We start from the raw sequence: 18,153 nt of genomic DNA on the forward strand, positions 1-18,153 counted from the left end.
CTTCTAGAGAGTTTGTAATGTTACAATTGCTGCAGGTCAAGACACTTCAAGAGAGTTTGTAATGTTACAATTACTGCAGGTCAAGACACTTCTAGAGAGTTTGAAATATTACAATTAATGCAGGTCAAAATGTTCCTAGAGAGTTTGTAATGTTACCATCACTGCAGGTCAAGATGTTTCTAAAGAGTTTGTAATGTTACCATTACTGCAGGTCAAGATGTTTCTAAAGAGTTTGTAATGTTACCATTACTGCAGATCAAAATGTTTCTAGAGAGTTTGTAATGTTACAATTACTGCAGGTCTAGACGTTTCTAGACAGTTTGTAATGTTACAATTACTGCAGGTCTAGATGTTTCTAGACAGTTTGTAATGGACGTACAAGATGTTTAATTATGAAATAGGATGTATATTTAGCCTGAAATGTACACATTATGTCAACAAACAAACAAATAAACTTTTCTTTGAATGGTTACGCTTTGATGGCTGTAACTTTCCGAAGTTCCTGCAATTTAATTGTTACCGACAAAAATTAAAAACTACATCGCTCTGTCAGGCGTGCGTTGGGTTTTGAGTAGCGCAGAAGGCGCCACTTATGAAAGCTTGTCAGGCTAGATGTATAATTTAAGCCAAAGAAAAAGACAATAACTAAGTATGTGTAAAAGTCTTGCATAATTCATTGCCAACCCGGGGGGCAAATCATAAACAGAATAATCTTTATTGAAACCGTATCCCAGAGTGAGATCTTAGTTGAAAATAGAATAAAGTAACACAAAAAACAAAACAAAAAAACACAAGACAATCACAGACATTTGAATGTAAAGAAAAGAAAAAAAACAAATTTAATTATTTGGTGGTTGGTTGAGGCATCTGGCATTTTAGGATTTTTTCTTGTCGTAATTTGAAACAAGTGTGGATGAATTTTCCTAGCTCAATGATTGTTTTGTAATTTTTACATTTTAGTATATCTGTAAGTTGTTCGTCATCCGTCCTCAAGTTGCTTTTATCGTATTAAATATTCTTGATCATGATTTCTCGTTCCTCCTTGTATAGATTACAATTGAGAAGAAAATGTTTTTCGTTCTCAATTTCCTGTTTGTCACAAATATTGTAAACTGATTTGCTGCAGGCAATTTCAATGATTCAAAGGACCTTGCTCATATTAGTAGATTTAATGACTGTGAAACATCAGTGGGGGGGGGGACAATAACAAACACAGCATACAATGTAGCCCAATAACTGCATACATGTTAAAAAATAATATTTACTTCAAGATATCCCATAATACTCAATCACTATCTATAATTCATGACTCCTAAATTAAAATATAAATATTTTATTTCTGAAGTACTAAAGTCAATGATAGAGCAGATTTTAAATAAACCTCACGAGTTTTACCTGAATCTAGCGTGTGATTATTATATTAACATTCATTGAGACAGGCAAACACAGAATAGGGCTATCACATGAATTAAACAACACGCCCTCACATAGTACAATGTATACTACAAAATTGCATTGAAATTTGACTTGTATTCAAACAAGTGTTATATACTGTACAATACTTTATTTTCGCTTGGAATTTATTTTCGCTATTTTCGCTGAAGGATGATTCCGTTAAAATAAAATCCAGTGAATATACTTTTTTTCCTATATTTCACATTAAACTCATCAAAAATCAGTGAAAACAAATACCATACAAACTGCTCAAAATGTCTTTTCAGCGAAAATTAATTCCAATGAAAATAAAGTATTCCACAGTATGTACCAGAATTATACATGTACCAACATATCGCACAATAAAAGAACAACAAAGAATTGTTAAGTGAAAGAGGCCCTGGAATTATATATACCGGTACATGTATGAAGCTTTGCACCATTCGTCATACACAAAACAAGTTTAAATTACAATTATGTTAGATTTTAGAATGATAATGTAAAAATCAACTACACTGGTATTAAGAAAGTTGACAAAGCTGACTGCTCACTCTAAACGTATCAGATTACCATTTTTAAAACCTACTTCCGTTTACTAAAATTCCATTCACAAATTTAAAGCTTGATTTATTCTGGTATTATATTAAAAAAAAAATACAAGTACACCATTCCTTGCAAAAAGTTGTTTCCAAAACAAGAATTACTTACAATTGTGGCAAAAAACTTTTTAGTCAAACACCAGCAATCATGTATTATTATCTGATACTCAAGCAACAAAGTGGGAAATCATAGCAACGTTAACAGGTTTCATTTCATCTCAGCGAGAAGCTGCTTCGCTTTATGTGATGTAATAGTTTGTGTTGTATGTCCATTATTGATTAGAAACGAAATAAAAATATAGCTTAAATAAATAAAAAAAAAAAAAAAAAAAAAAAAGGCTGCTTCGCTTCCACACATTTTTATTAATTTGCAATATATACTCAAAGCCTGATTAGGAATACATTATTAATAGAAATGTCATATTCAGCCATTACTGTGTTTAATTTCTTTCTAGCATGTCAATGACATATAATCTGTGTCTCAACTGATCCTTGTCAAATCTCGTCAGAATTTGAAAACAAAACACCTTAGATTGTAATTGGATTCAAGACATTGCTGCTATCAAGACACTGATTTTTATCTTGTATGTATTTAATGTCGCACTCGCATATAGCACACAAGATTAATAATGTTTTCTTACTTGATAGTTTGAATATATGAGCCTTGCGACTTATTTAATAGTGTGTGTATGAGCATATAGTGAGACCTGTTTGATATTATAGTGAATATGTGCACTGGAGCAGAAACACATGAATGATCCTATAAGAATATTATTCCTATAGGACTTATACATATAAATGTAGGAATCCTATTGGACATTTTCATAAGTGGTACATATGACAACCATAGCACTATATACTGTCTATAATTTTTGTGTTTGAGTATAAAAGAAAAGTTATCAGAAACAACTTTAATATGGGAAATGACTGAAGCCAAGGCATTAGGCTGAAAAAAAAAACATTTTGCTTCTTAGTATCGCCCATGACAGTTTGAAACCTATGCCTCACACATTTTTTTTTGCAATTGTGTGTGCCAATAACGTGCATCACATATAGTATGGAGAAATGATTTGTCTTTGTTACAGAGGATGCTTTGTTGCTTCAAATTAACCTTTAATGAATTTGTAAACAAAAATAAAAATTAAAAACTCATAATTATAAAATTTTGAATTATTCTGAGAAGCTAAACTTATAAATAATGTTAATCGTTACACCCAAAATGGTACCAGTATTCCGTAAATTGGACACATTTTTTCTGCAAGTTTGAAATTTTACAATCCTGGTGAGATTACTGTAAACCATTTCAATTTTGCAAGACACAAATTTTTGCAAGTCAAATTAAATCACAAATTTTGTAGTTGTAAACATTTTTCTGTTACACTATCACACAGACAGTCAGTGACATTTGAAAAATTACATGCATGTCTTCATGAATGCTGTAAAAGCTTGAAATCATGAACATTCTTAGCAGTGAAAATTTACAGTATTTTTTTTTTATTTTTGTGAGCTTGACGTGAGAAAATTGGTTAAATTGTTAGTGAATAACAATAACTGAGCTACACGCAAATGATAGTCATTAAGTTTAACGAAAGCTTAAAAAGATGATGTTCATCCAAATGTTAGAATTGTTGCCTGAAGCAATTAGTCATCTTGTCCCAATTTTAATTTCAAAATGAAACACAGTAACAAAAGAGTGGCATCCTGTTGAGATAAATTATTATAGCTTTAATGAGCTAAGTAGTTTTCCCACTTTTACTTTAATTATGTACAGCTACATGTATCAAAATAATTACCCGTTCAATATCAATTTCATCAGGCTTTCCGTAAAAAGTTGAATGCCAAATTAATCATTCAGCTTAGATCTTCGTCATGTGAAAATCAATGTGATTTCTGAACAATAACATATAACTGGATAATACTGGACACGATGTTTGACATTATGGAGTTTACTAGTTTAAATTCCAATATTTGTTTGCATATTATTTTTTTTTGTAATATTATGTTTCATATCTAAAAAAATGATGAATAACCTATTAGATCTATTATTGATGTGCTGAAAATATTTAGTTTCCCTGAAAACGAATTAGCATTTTTTTATCTTTGAAACTTGTGATAAATGAATTGAGCGTTAATCAACATTCAACAGAACACTTGATATTAGTAGATAATTCCACAATATTTTCTGATATCTTGACATCAACAGACATGTGTAATCAGTGACTTTCCGTTCCGTGCTAGATCTCAAGTAATATGTGAAAGATGTGAATCCAAGAACTGCTGCAAAAATCAAATGATTTGATTTTGTACTTTTTTCTGTTTTTATAAGTTCTATGTCTAAATGCCAATTTTTCAAAGAGGAATATAGCAATGAGATACCCTTACTTCATTGAAATTGACATAGTTTTGCATTTGTTGAATCTCACAGGATGTTTCTATTAGGACACCTTGATCTGCTTATACATTTGATTTCACGCATAATGCATGATCTCACAGTTAACAAAACATGGTTCATTCCTGCTATACATCAGGCTGCTATGTTGGTAATGTTTGCTGACGTCAACCTACAAGAACGTTTTGCAGGATTATTATATATGACCTACTTAAAACCTTAGACCCATCAAGCAGCCGCCCCTCACTTTTGTATATTTTCTATTTTTGGGGTCACCCTCCCCTTCTGATATCCCCTAAATTTGACTGTCTATTTATGAAACTTGGACAACAGACATTCGTTTTGATCATTGTTTCATTTCTGAAAAAAAATCGGTCATTAATGTTTTGACAATGAGCTAGTTTCTGTTTACTAATCAAAAACTGCTATTCCCCCAAAATCAATGCAAACAGATAGCACTACAACATCAGTAATACAATTCTGCATTACATTCAGTATACTGCATAATTAAGTATCTTTATTGTAATTTGTATATACCAATTCATTAACATATGCCGAACTGACGACCCCGATTGAAGGTCGTGTATTCTAGAGTTTAGCCACGAAATGTAATAAAAATTAAATTTAAAAATCGACATTACTTCTTTGCGAATAGTATAATTTGTATTATCTGTATGTATCATTAATTATAATACACAGACATGCACTGTACATCTGTGTTTTGACTACAATACCTGATTGACCTAAGGCTGATTGAGGTTTATAACTTCTACTCACAATTGTGAGGTTTAGAATTGTAAACCCGTACAATGATATTTGGGGATTCCCTGAGAATTGCCTTAGTACCAAACGACATTCTGAATGGTAAAGACTTATTCTTTCGGGTCAGAGATGTAGTTGCAGTTCAAACACATTATGGCAGAAATTACTTTGTATCAAGAGTTCAGTTAGCAAAGAACTAAAAGCATCCACAATGATGACAATTTTGACTTTGACATGTTTCTATCAATGCGTAAAATGAAAAAGACGCGTCATACAAATGTACATGTAATATGCATATTTGATCTGTCCTCTGTTACTATGTCTAATCATTCTGCACAGTATTGCATGTGATAAAGTCATAAATCCATTATTTTTCTTTTAAACATGGTGAAAACATTTTCTCATACTGTAAAAGGGTGAATAATTCACTGGGCTTTAATTTTGCTTATTTCGCTGACTGGAAAATGAGCCAAATAAAAACCCAGTGAATATGTAAAAATGAGCATAGAACACATTATCTATTAAAATGATAAAACCGTGAATTTAAAACCCACTAAATATGCCTGAAATGCTAAATCAGCGATGTTTAAACCCACTGAAAATTAACCATTTTACAGTAATTGTCATGTTAATATAAACTTAATTATTGGCTCTATGTATAACAGTTTTTCTTGCTTTTCAAGTCTTTACATTGCTATGAGTATATCTATCTTTAATAGCCAGTCCATACAGTGAGTGACACAGAGGGCAACTCATATCGGCAAATTTCAGGATGAGCACACATACGCTAACCACAGTCCTTAAGCATTAAGCATTTAAACAAACAATGTATTTTACGCTTCTCACGAGAGACATATCGCACATAACGCTGTGAGACGACCGTGGCGAATTAATGTAGAATATACTCTTACCAGTCAGCCTATTATATAACCAAACTTAGGAGCAGTAAGGAACAGCGATAGATTCTTGATACTAGATATGTAACAACCTCTGACTTGAATGTAAACACTAAGTCACCTAGCTATGACTTCACCTCCCAATTACAACAACTCACTGTCCACTTAATAAGTAAATCTGTAAAAAATACAAGAATTGAAAAAAAGACAATGAGTTGATAAGCCTTACAATGATTGCAGCAGGGTGATGTAAAAAGACAGTAACTAAGTCTTTTTTCTAATTCATATTCAATATTGCCCAAAATGCTAAAATTAGTAGTTGCCTGGGTAAGATGTGCCATATGCTGCACCCCCGGACAGCATCCTGTCTGTCACATCGCACAGTTTATATCAGGTCACAATTCAGAATCACAATCCCATGAATTATTCAGTTATTCTAATATGCATGTTTGCCTTCCCACTTTTTAAGATCACATAACAAACATTGACTCAATATAAATTCATAGAAATTAAACAGAGTCAACAAAATGACGTTGGAAACTCAATTTGTACGAGAGCTGTATAATAGAAATGGCTATAGCATTGTCTGCCTGACTGGCATGCAATAATACAGTGAAAACATTTGCGAAATGGACAGCTGCCGAAGCGTTTAATGTATTACCCATCAATTCATGAGGTACGAACGAGTAATAATCTTCCCAACCCGATATGACCTGATACGACACACGACATCAAATTGAAAACACAGACATGCACTACGCGTCAGGTAATGCTCTCTAAACAGGACTGATCAAAGAAGCAATAACTATTTATGAGCATTAAGGAAATTAAGCAAGAGTGTGGGTAATTTTTATAACCATCAAGTGACCAGGTTTTATAAAGACTGTAATCATAAACCGTGATGAAACACCATTTGAAATAGAACTCAGTCACAATCCCCAGGTTGCAGGTTGACACATAAAATATGCTACTGAGACTCAAGTTTAACCCTTAGAAAGAACTTATGTCACAATTCACAGAATGATATCACATAATTTTGCTCATAATTTCAAACATTTTGATGAAAACCAATAGGTGATGTCTATGGTGATGGGAGGGTATCGTCCATTTGATTCAAAATTAACCAACAAATTATAGTAAAATAAATAAATGTAGTAAAGTGAAAAATGTTTTAGTAGATGCTTTTGGTAGTAACCAAGAGTTCAATCAACAGGTTGCCATGTTTTTATTTGAAATTTCATAAATTCTAATGAAGCAATCACATGGCAATCAAAAGACTATAGATGGTGCAATAAACACATTCGAGTATAAACTTTAAGAGGACAAATGTTGTCGCAGCGCGTCATATAAAATATGGGCACACTTTAATCCTTCACTTCAATGAATCATTTGATGATGATGAATATTGCAGTAGACTGCATGATTCTTGTCCTTAGAACTGTGCTGAATAGTTAATTTTTAGGCATGAAAATTTATATCTCATGAAACTGAAGCAGTCACTGACATAATTTATTTTTTTATTTTTATTTATTTCAAATGAATTCTATAGTCATTTATGAAAGACTTAAATGGCGATAGTTGCTGAACCACGCATGTGCAAGATATATGGTTGTCATATAAACAAAGATGGCAACTTTGACTGTTGTGCAGATCAACGAGTACAAACTGAGACGTTACCAAGCTCTAATTATGTAGTTTTTAGGTGATAGGAAGGTATTGAATGAGTCACCAGCGGTAATTAGTGTGAGTCATGCCTAGGTCAAACTTCATACTTGTGATTCCCATTAGAAGAGTGCATTGGATTGTGGGAGAATCAATGTTTATCAACACAAATGTTGCACATGTGCAGCATGACTACCACTGCCCTTTAATAAAAAAAATACACAAAACACAAAAAAAAAAGAAAATACAGTTTCAACGACAATGGAAATCAGATAAAATATTGTTTGATTTCTTGTCTTGTAACAACAAAAAGAAGACAATTTATGTGAAATATGTAATCAACCATCATAGAACTTGACCAACATCTTAAACTGGGCCATCAAATATTCAAGTTGAAAGAGATTGGATAAAAACTGTTATCGTAACCACAAGAAAAAGTTTTACACTGAAGTCAGCTATGATAACATGTACAGACATTATTCCCATATACCTTTGCTATCATCTATGATGACACAGGCAAGGTAAAAGCTGTATATGCTCTCTTATTGTCAACATAATTTGATGGAATCGTTTCACAAAAGTAATGTTTCATACAACTGTATACACATTGTAATTGATCCGTTTTCCTGTTCATCTTAGTCACGCCATAATCCACTTACATAATACCTTCTCTCAACTCATCAATCAATGAAAGATTTGTGCTTCCATGTGCTAGATTATTGGAGGAAAGGGTTAAATTGAGTGCATGACATCGATACAAGGTGACTAGAGTTGGATAACATCTGCTGCAAAAAAACAGAAGCTGATGGCTTTCAGTTCAAGACTGAATCTGACAATGTTAAGATCCACATCTGAAAATGTTTGAATTCCTTTATTTTGAAAAAATGCAGACAGAAACTGATGGGAATTCTATTGGTAGATAGACTTGTGCCATATTAACACTGTAGCCTATGGGAATTCTACTGCAGTCTAGTGCAATATTTACTGCACTCAAAATATGCACTACTGAGCATGTTATTGCATATTATGCAATGCATCATGGGAGATAAAGTCTCATTGTATATATCCCATATCACTGAGCAAAATTTTCAGATATGAATAAATAAATTCATCATAGAAACCTGTGTAAAAATGACAATTTTGACCATTTTTATATTTCAGACATTTTTCAAAAAATCATCTGGTTACCGAAATGTAGTTTGGTATTCTGATGGTATGAACTTATAAAAATGAAAGTATGGTGAACATGATTTATAATCTTCAACTCGGCTTGAACCTCGTTAATATTTAGGTAACTATTTCATCTTCTTCTGAGTGCATCTTTCAGATATATGAGATATGAATGTTGACAAGCATCAGAAACTCCATAATATATGATGATAATGATACAATGCAAACAATCATCTGAAGACATTATTTCATGCATAATTATCACCAAGTGAATAACATCACCTACCTAGGCATTTTTTTTCATTAATTAAAATAATACTAAATTTTAACATTTATTGAAGACAGTCATCTTTGTTACCTCTGTGTGCATATATGTACATTTTGTAGCTACATGTATAATTGATTGATTTATCAATAATTTTTTTTTTGTGGTGTCATAATTAGTAGTATGAGTTTCATTTTTTTGAAAAACACCTCTACCTATGTATTTTTAAATATTGTACGATGAATCGTGGCCCAGTACTGAATGAAGATTGATTGATTGATTGATTGAGAATACGATCCACATCAAACCCAAGTTGCAGCGTTCACCCTTTAATATGAGTGACCTTTCGCAAAATAAAAATGCATACATTTTTTCCATAATTAAAGCGCGGTGGTCGTCGCGAATTTCATGTAAATAAACAATGTATTTTACACGTGTTGTATACATCGCTATGAGTCCCATATCGAACAGGAAACGGCGCGACGACTGCCGCCCTTTAAAAGAAATTTTAATCAAAACCTTCTCGCCAATATTCAACTCTACACATCTGATCAAAAATTAACAAAGAAATTATAGAAAAATGCATAAAAATGTGTAAATGTTTCATCAAAATTTTGACTGAAAATAACAGTCCTTCAAATGGTTAATTAATGTTATCCCACGAGATGTGTGTGACTGAGTACAGCAGGCAGACGTCATCACACCCACTCATATATGACACTGTACGTTTCATATGATGACATAAAGGAACTAAATACCATTAAGAGTATTTGTGTTAAGTCTTTGACAAGTAAACGTCAATCAAGCATTGCGAATTTAACAGCATTTTTTGTAACATTTGGCAAGTCCATCTAAAACTGGTTACAAAATACATTCCTGTATGTATCCTCATTAATACAACATAAACCAGCATTTTCTGTAATTCCAAATAATTGAATAAAAAATAAACACAACCTGAATAGTTCTTCTGCTTAAAGAAGAAATTGAATAAATCAAAGGTTTGAATGAAATTTCAATCATTATAAAAGCATAGAATATTGTAGTAGTAATGTTTTTTTTTCTAATTTTATTTCAAATATTTGCTGCACGACAAAAAGGTGACCATTAGAAATCCAATCATGATTAAATAACATAAAAATGTTTATTCAATATATTTGTTTCACCTCATGCCAATTTTGGATCAAATCAGCCAACTGTGGTAATTAATGGGTGGACACATAAACAAAATCAAAATGGCTGCCAGTCAGCCATATTCAATTTAAAACAAAGAAACAAATGTGCAGGCATGTGTATGCTATACCACGTACACATCTGTGGGTCAACCTCGTACACTTGTTTGGTGTCGTAAAATGTTGGCACATTATTATATTTATCCCCCAAAATTACAATTTAACTACATTCCTGGCATGGCAAGACATAAAACATAAATATATGTTATAAGAATAGATACATGTATAACGTAACTGCAAAAAAAAAACTTTCCAGTCGACCTTCTTCATTAGATGTGATGTCATACATCTTTTTCAGTATTTTATCGGACTTTACTAACTGCATATTTTGTACGCTCCAAATATTCCATGCTATCCTATTATTTTTTTTAATTTTATTTTATTCCTAATATTGAATATCACTGTCTATCTTGACCATACACATGTAGTAAACTTTGTCACAGAAACCATATTCCACACTCTGGGACTACATGACAGGGTTAATAAAAAACTTAATATTGTGACAACATTTTTATAATAATAATAATAATCACACTACGGAAATTCATTGCGCCACCCCTTTATAATAACTTGCTCCTAAAATATTGATACTTGTTTCCAGATGTATTGCCTCAATACCATACTATACACACTCTATTAAGCTCAAAAACTATACAGACTACATCATGACATCAATCATATCAACACAGCTGCTTAAACAAGTGAATAATAAATCTCATATTATATATTCAAGGTATCACGTTCCTATGAGAACAAGCGGTTCTGATAACAGGTACTATATTTGCTCTAATAGAAGCCCGTGTATTTAGGTAAATGACAGGAGTGTTGTGTCTATGGTCAAATTACATTTCAGTGATTTAAAATAAATGCATTTTTTTGAATATATGTGTTTCTACTGAAGATGCGTTTTTAGTAGAGCAAATATGGTACAAATCGAAATCATTTTCATTTTCAAACTTTTCTTTTCACGTTTATCTTCATCAAATACTATCAAATATTTTATTTTCGCTGAAGTAATGATTCAGTGAAAATAAAATCCAACGAATAGACCTTTTTTTCCTATATTTTACATTCAAACTCACCAAAAATAATTTCTGTACAGAATACCCAGAAATCCTTTTCAGTGAAAATTAATTCCAGCTAAAATAAAGTATTTCACAGTATTGTACATGTGCTAGTACATTTGTGCAGTACATAAGCTCATGAAAACAAGGTCAGTGTCATCAGAACTCTGTAAATGTCAGTGCTCTATTATATTAAATATCAACAATATTATCAATAATACCTGGTACGTATATGAAGGCAGAAAATGCTTTTTAATACGAAAAGGCATACATATTATGTACCAGTATATGTGCATTAATGTGAAGGGTATACAACACATTTATTGTTTATTCATATTTGTTTTTGATTTGTTTTATATTTTTAGAATAGGCTTTTTTTAGATTATAGTTTTAAAATTTTTTTTTTTAAGACCCTTTCATTCTTTCCTAAGGATTTCATGCGTCTAATAAATATTATTATTATAAAAATGAAGACAGTTTTATAATCGTACACACATATTTTTTGAGCAAATTTTGAACAGCATACATGATAATCATTATACACACTGCAGGAAATCCTATATGAACACAGTCAGCCTACCAGTCAGCCTATTTTTCAGACCTCCCCCAAATAACATGAACTTTTAACAGCACAATGGTCAGCAAGACAAGTTTGAATGGAATCTTTACTACCTAGATTATAGACTCCAGTGAGACTTCTATTAAAGTAGATATGATGAGCCAAAAAATTTGCAATGTGATACAACAATGAGTGCCAATGAAATTGAGCAACAGAAAATAGTACATTGATTTATCGCACAGAAAACAGTTAGAACTTTCTATTTCTTAGTAGGTCATCTAATCATATAAGAAATTAGTTTTAGTCAACATTACAAACTTCACTGAGAAACAATGTTGAATCTTCATCACTAATGAATAGCTTCCTTTCAGGGGGGTTGAATTATAGGTTCCAATTCCATTTTGGGGATACACTATGGAACATAAATGAGAATGTGGGTAAAACCTCATCAGAAGTTCAATATGCTGGGCACTTCCATAAAAAAAGGCAAGAAATTTGTACACATACATGTATGTTTGTATTGACCGAGTATTTTGAAAAGGACTTTACCTAATACATGTATACAATACTGTATGTACTGCATAAGTCGATCACATCATAGACATGTTGATTCAGATAGATTTCTTAATTAGACATGTTTGCTGTGTGTTATGATCTATAGTTTCCCTACATTTTAAGGAGTCCCTCCCAGTGAAACAAGGTACATGTACAGCGAGAATTATTGCATTTGACAATTGGATAGTAACAACATTTACATTTTGAATTGAATGAGCCAAAATAAAGTAATGTCTAGACATAACACAGAAAGTCAGAGACAATGTAATAGATGAGTATTATAAAACATGTTGACGTTGATTAATCTAAATGAAAGAAGTCCAACTAGTTGTTGCCCAGAGTTGATACACTCGCCACCTTTTTTGACGCTAGATCCTTATTGATACTATGAGGTTATTACGAGGATACTGCATGAACAAAGACAGAACAGTGGGAGTATCGACCGACGTGCTGCGTACTTTGCAGTATCCTCGTAATAAACCTTATTATTATACATCTTTCCCTCCCAGGAATACTGTACATCATGGGAATGCCGAAATTCAAAACGTCTGAACAGATTTAGCGTACTTCTTTGTGTGGAGTACGGTCAAACCCTGGGGGCATCCATGTTTGTTTTTTTATATTAGAAGACACTTGCCACGTAATCATTCCATATTTTGAATTTGCATTTGCTAATACGGTAGGATGAAAATACCCAGTGCAATACCGCAAAATTATGAAAGACTTTAAATTATGGCATTACAGTGACAGATGTATAATATTTTATTATACTGGCTGTATCTTTGTTAAGCTTCCAATTAGTAAATCACTAAACAAAACAAAATTTTACTCTCTGCTTTTGTTGAGCTGAATTAATTTCCACTGTACATTTCAGACTGTAAAACACCAAATTCAAGGACCCTTATCAAAAATCGACAGCAGTTTTCCTTTTCTTTTTATTCTAGCACACGCTGTAAATCTTAATAGATCGCCACACTAAAGAGTGTATCTAATAGTCAATGACTATTAGAAAGATTTAATGAGTGAGACGTTTATAGAGCTTGTCTGAGATCCAGTACATCACAGTTGGCTCTCCCTGGAAGCTTTAAGTAAGAATCACATGTTTACCGAAACAAAATAAACAAGCCATGCATGGCAAAGTCCCCATTAGTTATCAAATTTAAGATAATTAGTTTTGTTTATTGTAATATAGCTGGAATATAAACATGTTAGGAATATGATTATGATGATTGTTTAACATTAAAATGATTGACATTTGTATCTGATCGTAAAATGAGTATTGAGAGATATTGCTCTGAAACAGCATTAATTAAAAGAAAATTAGCCATTTTGAATACATGTACAATGAATATATAAAATATGAACATAATCAGTCAAAGCATGTCAGATATGGCTCTAGAAGCCCATTCAGTAAAACAAAATGGCCGCTGAAGAATCTGAAGAATAAAATGAAATGCATCAGGAACCCGTAATATCTAATGTACCAAGTTTGAACAAAATTTCCACAAATATTAGAAAATATATCCCACCAAATTGATTAATATATAATCTCACTAATCTAATTATTTTTTTAAAAATATTATGCTATAATCACAGACACATATCCACAGAAATAAAATCATTTTTCTTCTATTTTACACATGCATGCACGATAATAATGTTAGTAAACACTTGCTAAAGCTGGCTTTGTGCTTTAGTCATACCAAATTTAAAATTTGAATAAATGTTTCTGTTATAATAATCACATTATTACCCATTATTTTTTTTATATTATATTAAACTATAATTTAAAATAAGTAAAATGGCCATCTGAAAAAAAAACACAGTGGCTAGAAACTAGTCTAAGAATATTGTCAACCTTGTATTTTTAGAGACACCTTGTTGACCAAGTTAGTATAATTCATACAGATTAGAGAATATTTATGCAAAATCATGACAAGAACAATGAGTATGATTAAGGATGTTTTAAATCAACCCCTATACAATTTTCTGTTACTATTATTAGATGATCATTAACCCCACGTGGAGTCGCACAATGATCGATGACACATTTTCAGACAGCTCTGAAGAATTATCAGGAAATAGCGAGATGAATACACGACAGGATAATGGAAAATCAAATTCCAAAATTGATGAGCAAAAAAAAAAATCACAATGTTTCATTTGCCATGGTTACCCCAGTCTGTATCCTAGGGTGAATCTAATCTGTATGAAGTTATTAATCAAATATTGGAATGTAAATAGCTTCAGTGAAATTGTCAATGTTACCATTTTCTAACAATGACATTCATAACTACTGACAAAGTTTGTCAGATAATAAAAACATTCAATTAAAACAAACACGTATACAGTATTCTCTTTTGGTTTACAAACGCTCCTATTGAGAAGCACTGTATTTACTAATAGAGCAAATACAGTACATTATAACAGGGGAATTCAGAATATATGACTAGATATACTAGATCATTCTGATATTTACATTGTGTAGGAAATGAGAAGGAAATCATTTGACAAATAGCTTGCCATGACGATACAATGTACTGGAAGATTATTTATTTATTTATTTATTTATTATTTAACTCTGCTGGGCTACTAGTTTTAAAAGCATCATAGGTACTTGAAGCTATCCAGAAAATAGTCATTAATTAAAAGTAAATAAATGTCATTTACCGTAAATGCAATTTGTCTTTTTGCTTTTGGATTATATACTTTGGGAAGAAATTAGGGTTAGGGGTCCACATATTTCAAAGGTTTTAGTTGAGTTTTGCAATGGTTTAGGGTTTTTTAGAATGTACTGTTTGATGTACATGTATGAAGCCAAGGATTCAACAGGAATTTGTAGAACTTACTCGCTTAAAACCTGGAAAACATGACTGCCATTTTGGAAATAATGTACTAGCTGTCCCTTAAGGTAGTTTGCTATCATGAAAAACATACTCAGAAATCCTTGAAATCTACAAAAGAGTGGTTAGAATATAATGTTTAAAATTCTGAAAAAATATATAGTCACTGAACTAAGTTTTTCACAAAACAACCCCGAAAATTGATCAAAAATATGTGTTTCGAGTAGTTTACAATCGATTCCTATGGCAGTAACTTTCCATCATATCTCAAAATTTTGTTCAGTCACCTATGCTTAAAAAAATTAAATGCAGTGTTATAAGGGCTACATATGAAGAAAAATTGGAGAATTTTGTGTTCACATATATTGTTCACTTGTGCCTGCACAAGTGTGAGTTTGTAAGGACATGGAACCCTCGAGCTTGATACAATTTTAGGATTCAGGATGCTCTGCTCTCAGCCAATCACAGCCCATGTATTTCGACCAATCAGCTCACATCTTTGTCAACCAATCAGCTTCTTTTCGACAGCCAATCATAGCCAGCTTGTGCACACAGACTGTAAGGGTCCCTACCTTGTCTTATGTTCAGCAGTTTCAGTTATTTCTATGCTTTAATGGTTGTCAAATATAACTAAAACTAATACAATACATAACAGTTAGAAAAAAAATAGAAGATAATTTTATATATAACAAATATGCATAGTAAAAAAAGAAATAGACTAGTGTTTCTTTGTTATAAGGCAGCTGGAAATCCTTTTTTTAAACTGTCTTCCCTCATAATAAAGCACTGGTAAATAAATTTACTTAACTCTTTTAATATTTGTTTATCTTTTAGTTTTAGTATGTTTATAAAATTGTCATAGTCAGAGTAATTGTCTTGGAGTATGTTGTGTTTGTTGAAGAGGTCATCTCTCCCCGTTTTGTAGTAATTGCATTGTATAAGGAAGTGTGTTTCATCTTCAATCTGACCATTGTTGCATATTAAGCATTTTCTTTCGTTCAGATAAATATTTTTATGTCTTCCTATTTCTATATTAGTATATATTGTATTAAGCTGACACCACCATGTGATCTGGACAACAAAAAGAACTCATGCTAGAGGCTATTTATACTTGTCAAAAAGAATTATAAACTGCGTGCATGCAGACTAGCATGCATTTTGTAGAATTGTGAGTACTGTGGATAAAGCTTCTTTGAAATCCTGCGACATATGTCATCAGTTCCCTGTCTAGGTTTTATTGCTAACCATTCAGAATAGTCAACATGAGAGATTCTAAATCAATCAAGATTTATAACAAAGACAGAGTCACGGTGACAAGGATATCCACTGAGACAACATTTATGTCGCATAATACAAATAAAAGATCTGTCTTGAATAGATGTTTTAGATTCCTTTTACCAACTATCTTTATATTTTTGTATTACAATAAATTACTAATTGTTAGTTTTACGGGTAATAAACTTCAAACTTCAAGTAGCAAGGCAAGGGCTCTTAAAAAGTTCAGGCAAGGCTTTTTGTGATTGTCAATATACATGTACATTATGACCATGAACAAAATATTTTTATCGGTGACTTGTCATTGTTAAAATTTTAAATTAAATATTTTGAGTGGTAGCTGTAGAATTATGGATATAATTTGAAAAAAAAAAAGTGTGAAGTGTTGAAATGAAATACAAAAAAAAATTGAGAAAACTAATTTTATTTCCAGTACAATGCATTGGATTAATTGATATGGTATCTGGAATAGGGCTGGAGTTGAATTCCTGCAGACAAAAACAAATTTGAAATATTACTATTATGATAAGAATTACCATACCCACTCACATGATTTAAGTGTCACATAGCAATTTACAAAAAGAGTTTGAACTAAGATAGAAATTACTTCAAGTGTCTTCCTGTTTTATGCAGACTAAATCGACAGTGGAGATCTACATGTATGTTTAAGGAAAACGTACAATGATTCAAAATGGTGATACAATCAGCAGATCTATGTCACATGTGTGATAACAATCATAAATTTAATTTGAACACTGCATTCATTATCGATAAAAGTTTGGCAAATTATTGTAATTCAATAATTTTTTTTATTGAAATTTGCTAATAAACTAATAAGTTATGTAAAGGAGGTTTTTAATTTGAGCTAAATCCTATAAACTACAAAGTACAATTGTCTTAACAGTTTCCATTTCAGCAATGGAAAAACTAAAACCTACATAATTATTTCTTCAATGTGAAGTAAATAGCCCCCCAAAAAATGATAAAAGAAAAACAAAATGGTTTAAGGTAAAAAACTCACAATGTTTGTTCTGTATTTTCGCAAATATGTTAAGTTTTCACCAGAGCATTCATGTAAACATGTATACTTCTGATAATACATGTAACTATTTTGCTCTATTAGAAGCACATTTCTAATAGAAGTGCCCATAAATTGCATTCTGTGCTAGATCATTGAAATAGGTCATATATAGACCATGGACTAATCTCTGTCATTTACATATAAAGCACATGTGCTTTTAATAGAGAAAATATGGTAGGGTTTATAATATAATACTATACAACCTATTATGGCCCAAGTTTTTTTCAAAAATTAATGAGGGATAACTTTTGTAACATTTGTAGATCACATGACAGCAAACTGACATTTGCAAGATGTTAGCCCCTGGAACTACATGTTCATCTATAATAACACTTGTTTTTTTCAATCGAGGAAACTGATCAATATGCCA

The 18,153-nt window shown here is 31.7% G+C and overlaps 1 protein-coding gene across 4 annotated transcripts in view; it reads right to left on the reverse strand.

Annotated features, from left to right (window-relative positions):
- Window positions 1-18,153, reverse strand: part of LOC100313633 (hippocalcin-like protein) — a 128,619-nt gene that overhangs the window by 18,009 nt on the left and 92,457 nt on the right. For 3 of the 4 annotated variants that reach the window (XM_085492646.1, NM_001168094.1, XM_085492648.1), the window contains one exon: window positions 6,096-6,258. The exons of the other annotated variant lie outside the window; for it this stretch is intronic. The gene's annotated coding sequence lies outside the window, so the exon portion shown is untranslated. The remainder of the gene's footprint in view (window positions 1-6,095; window positions 6,259-18,153) is intronic. 4 annotated transcript variants of the gene reach the window in all.

Source organism: Saccoglossus kowalevskii, chromosome 18, assembly GCF_978046115.1.
Source record: "Saccoglossus kowalevskii chromosome 18, keSacKowa6.1, whole genome shotgun sequence".
Lineage (NCBI taxonomy): Eukaryota > Metazoa > Hemichordata > Enteropneusta > Harrimaniidae > Saccoglossus > Saccoglossus kowalevskii.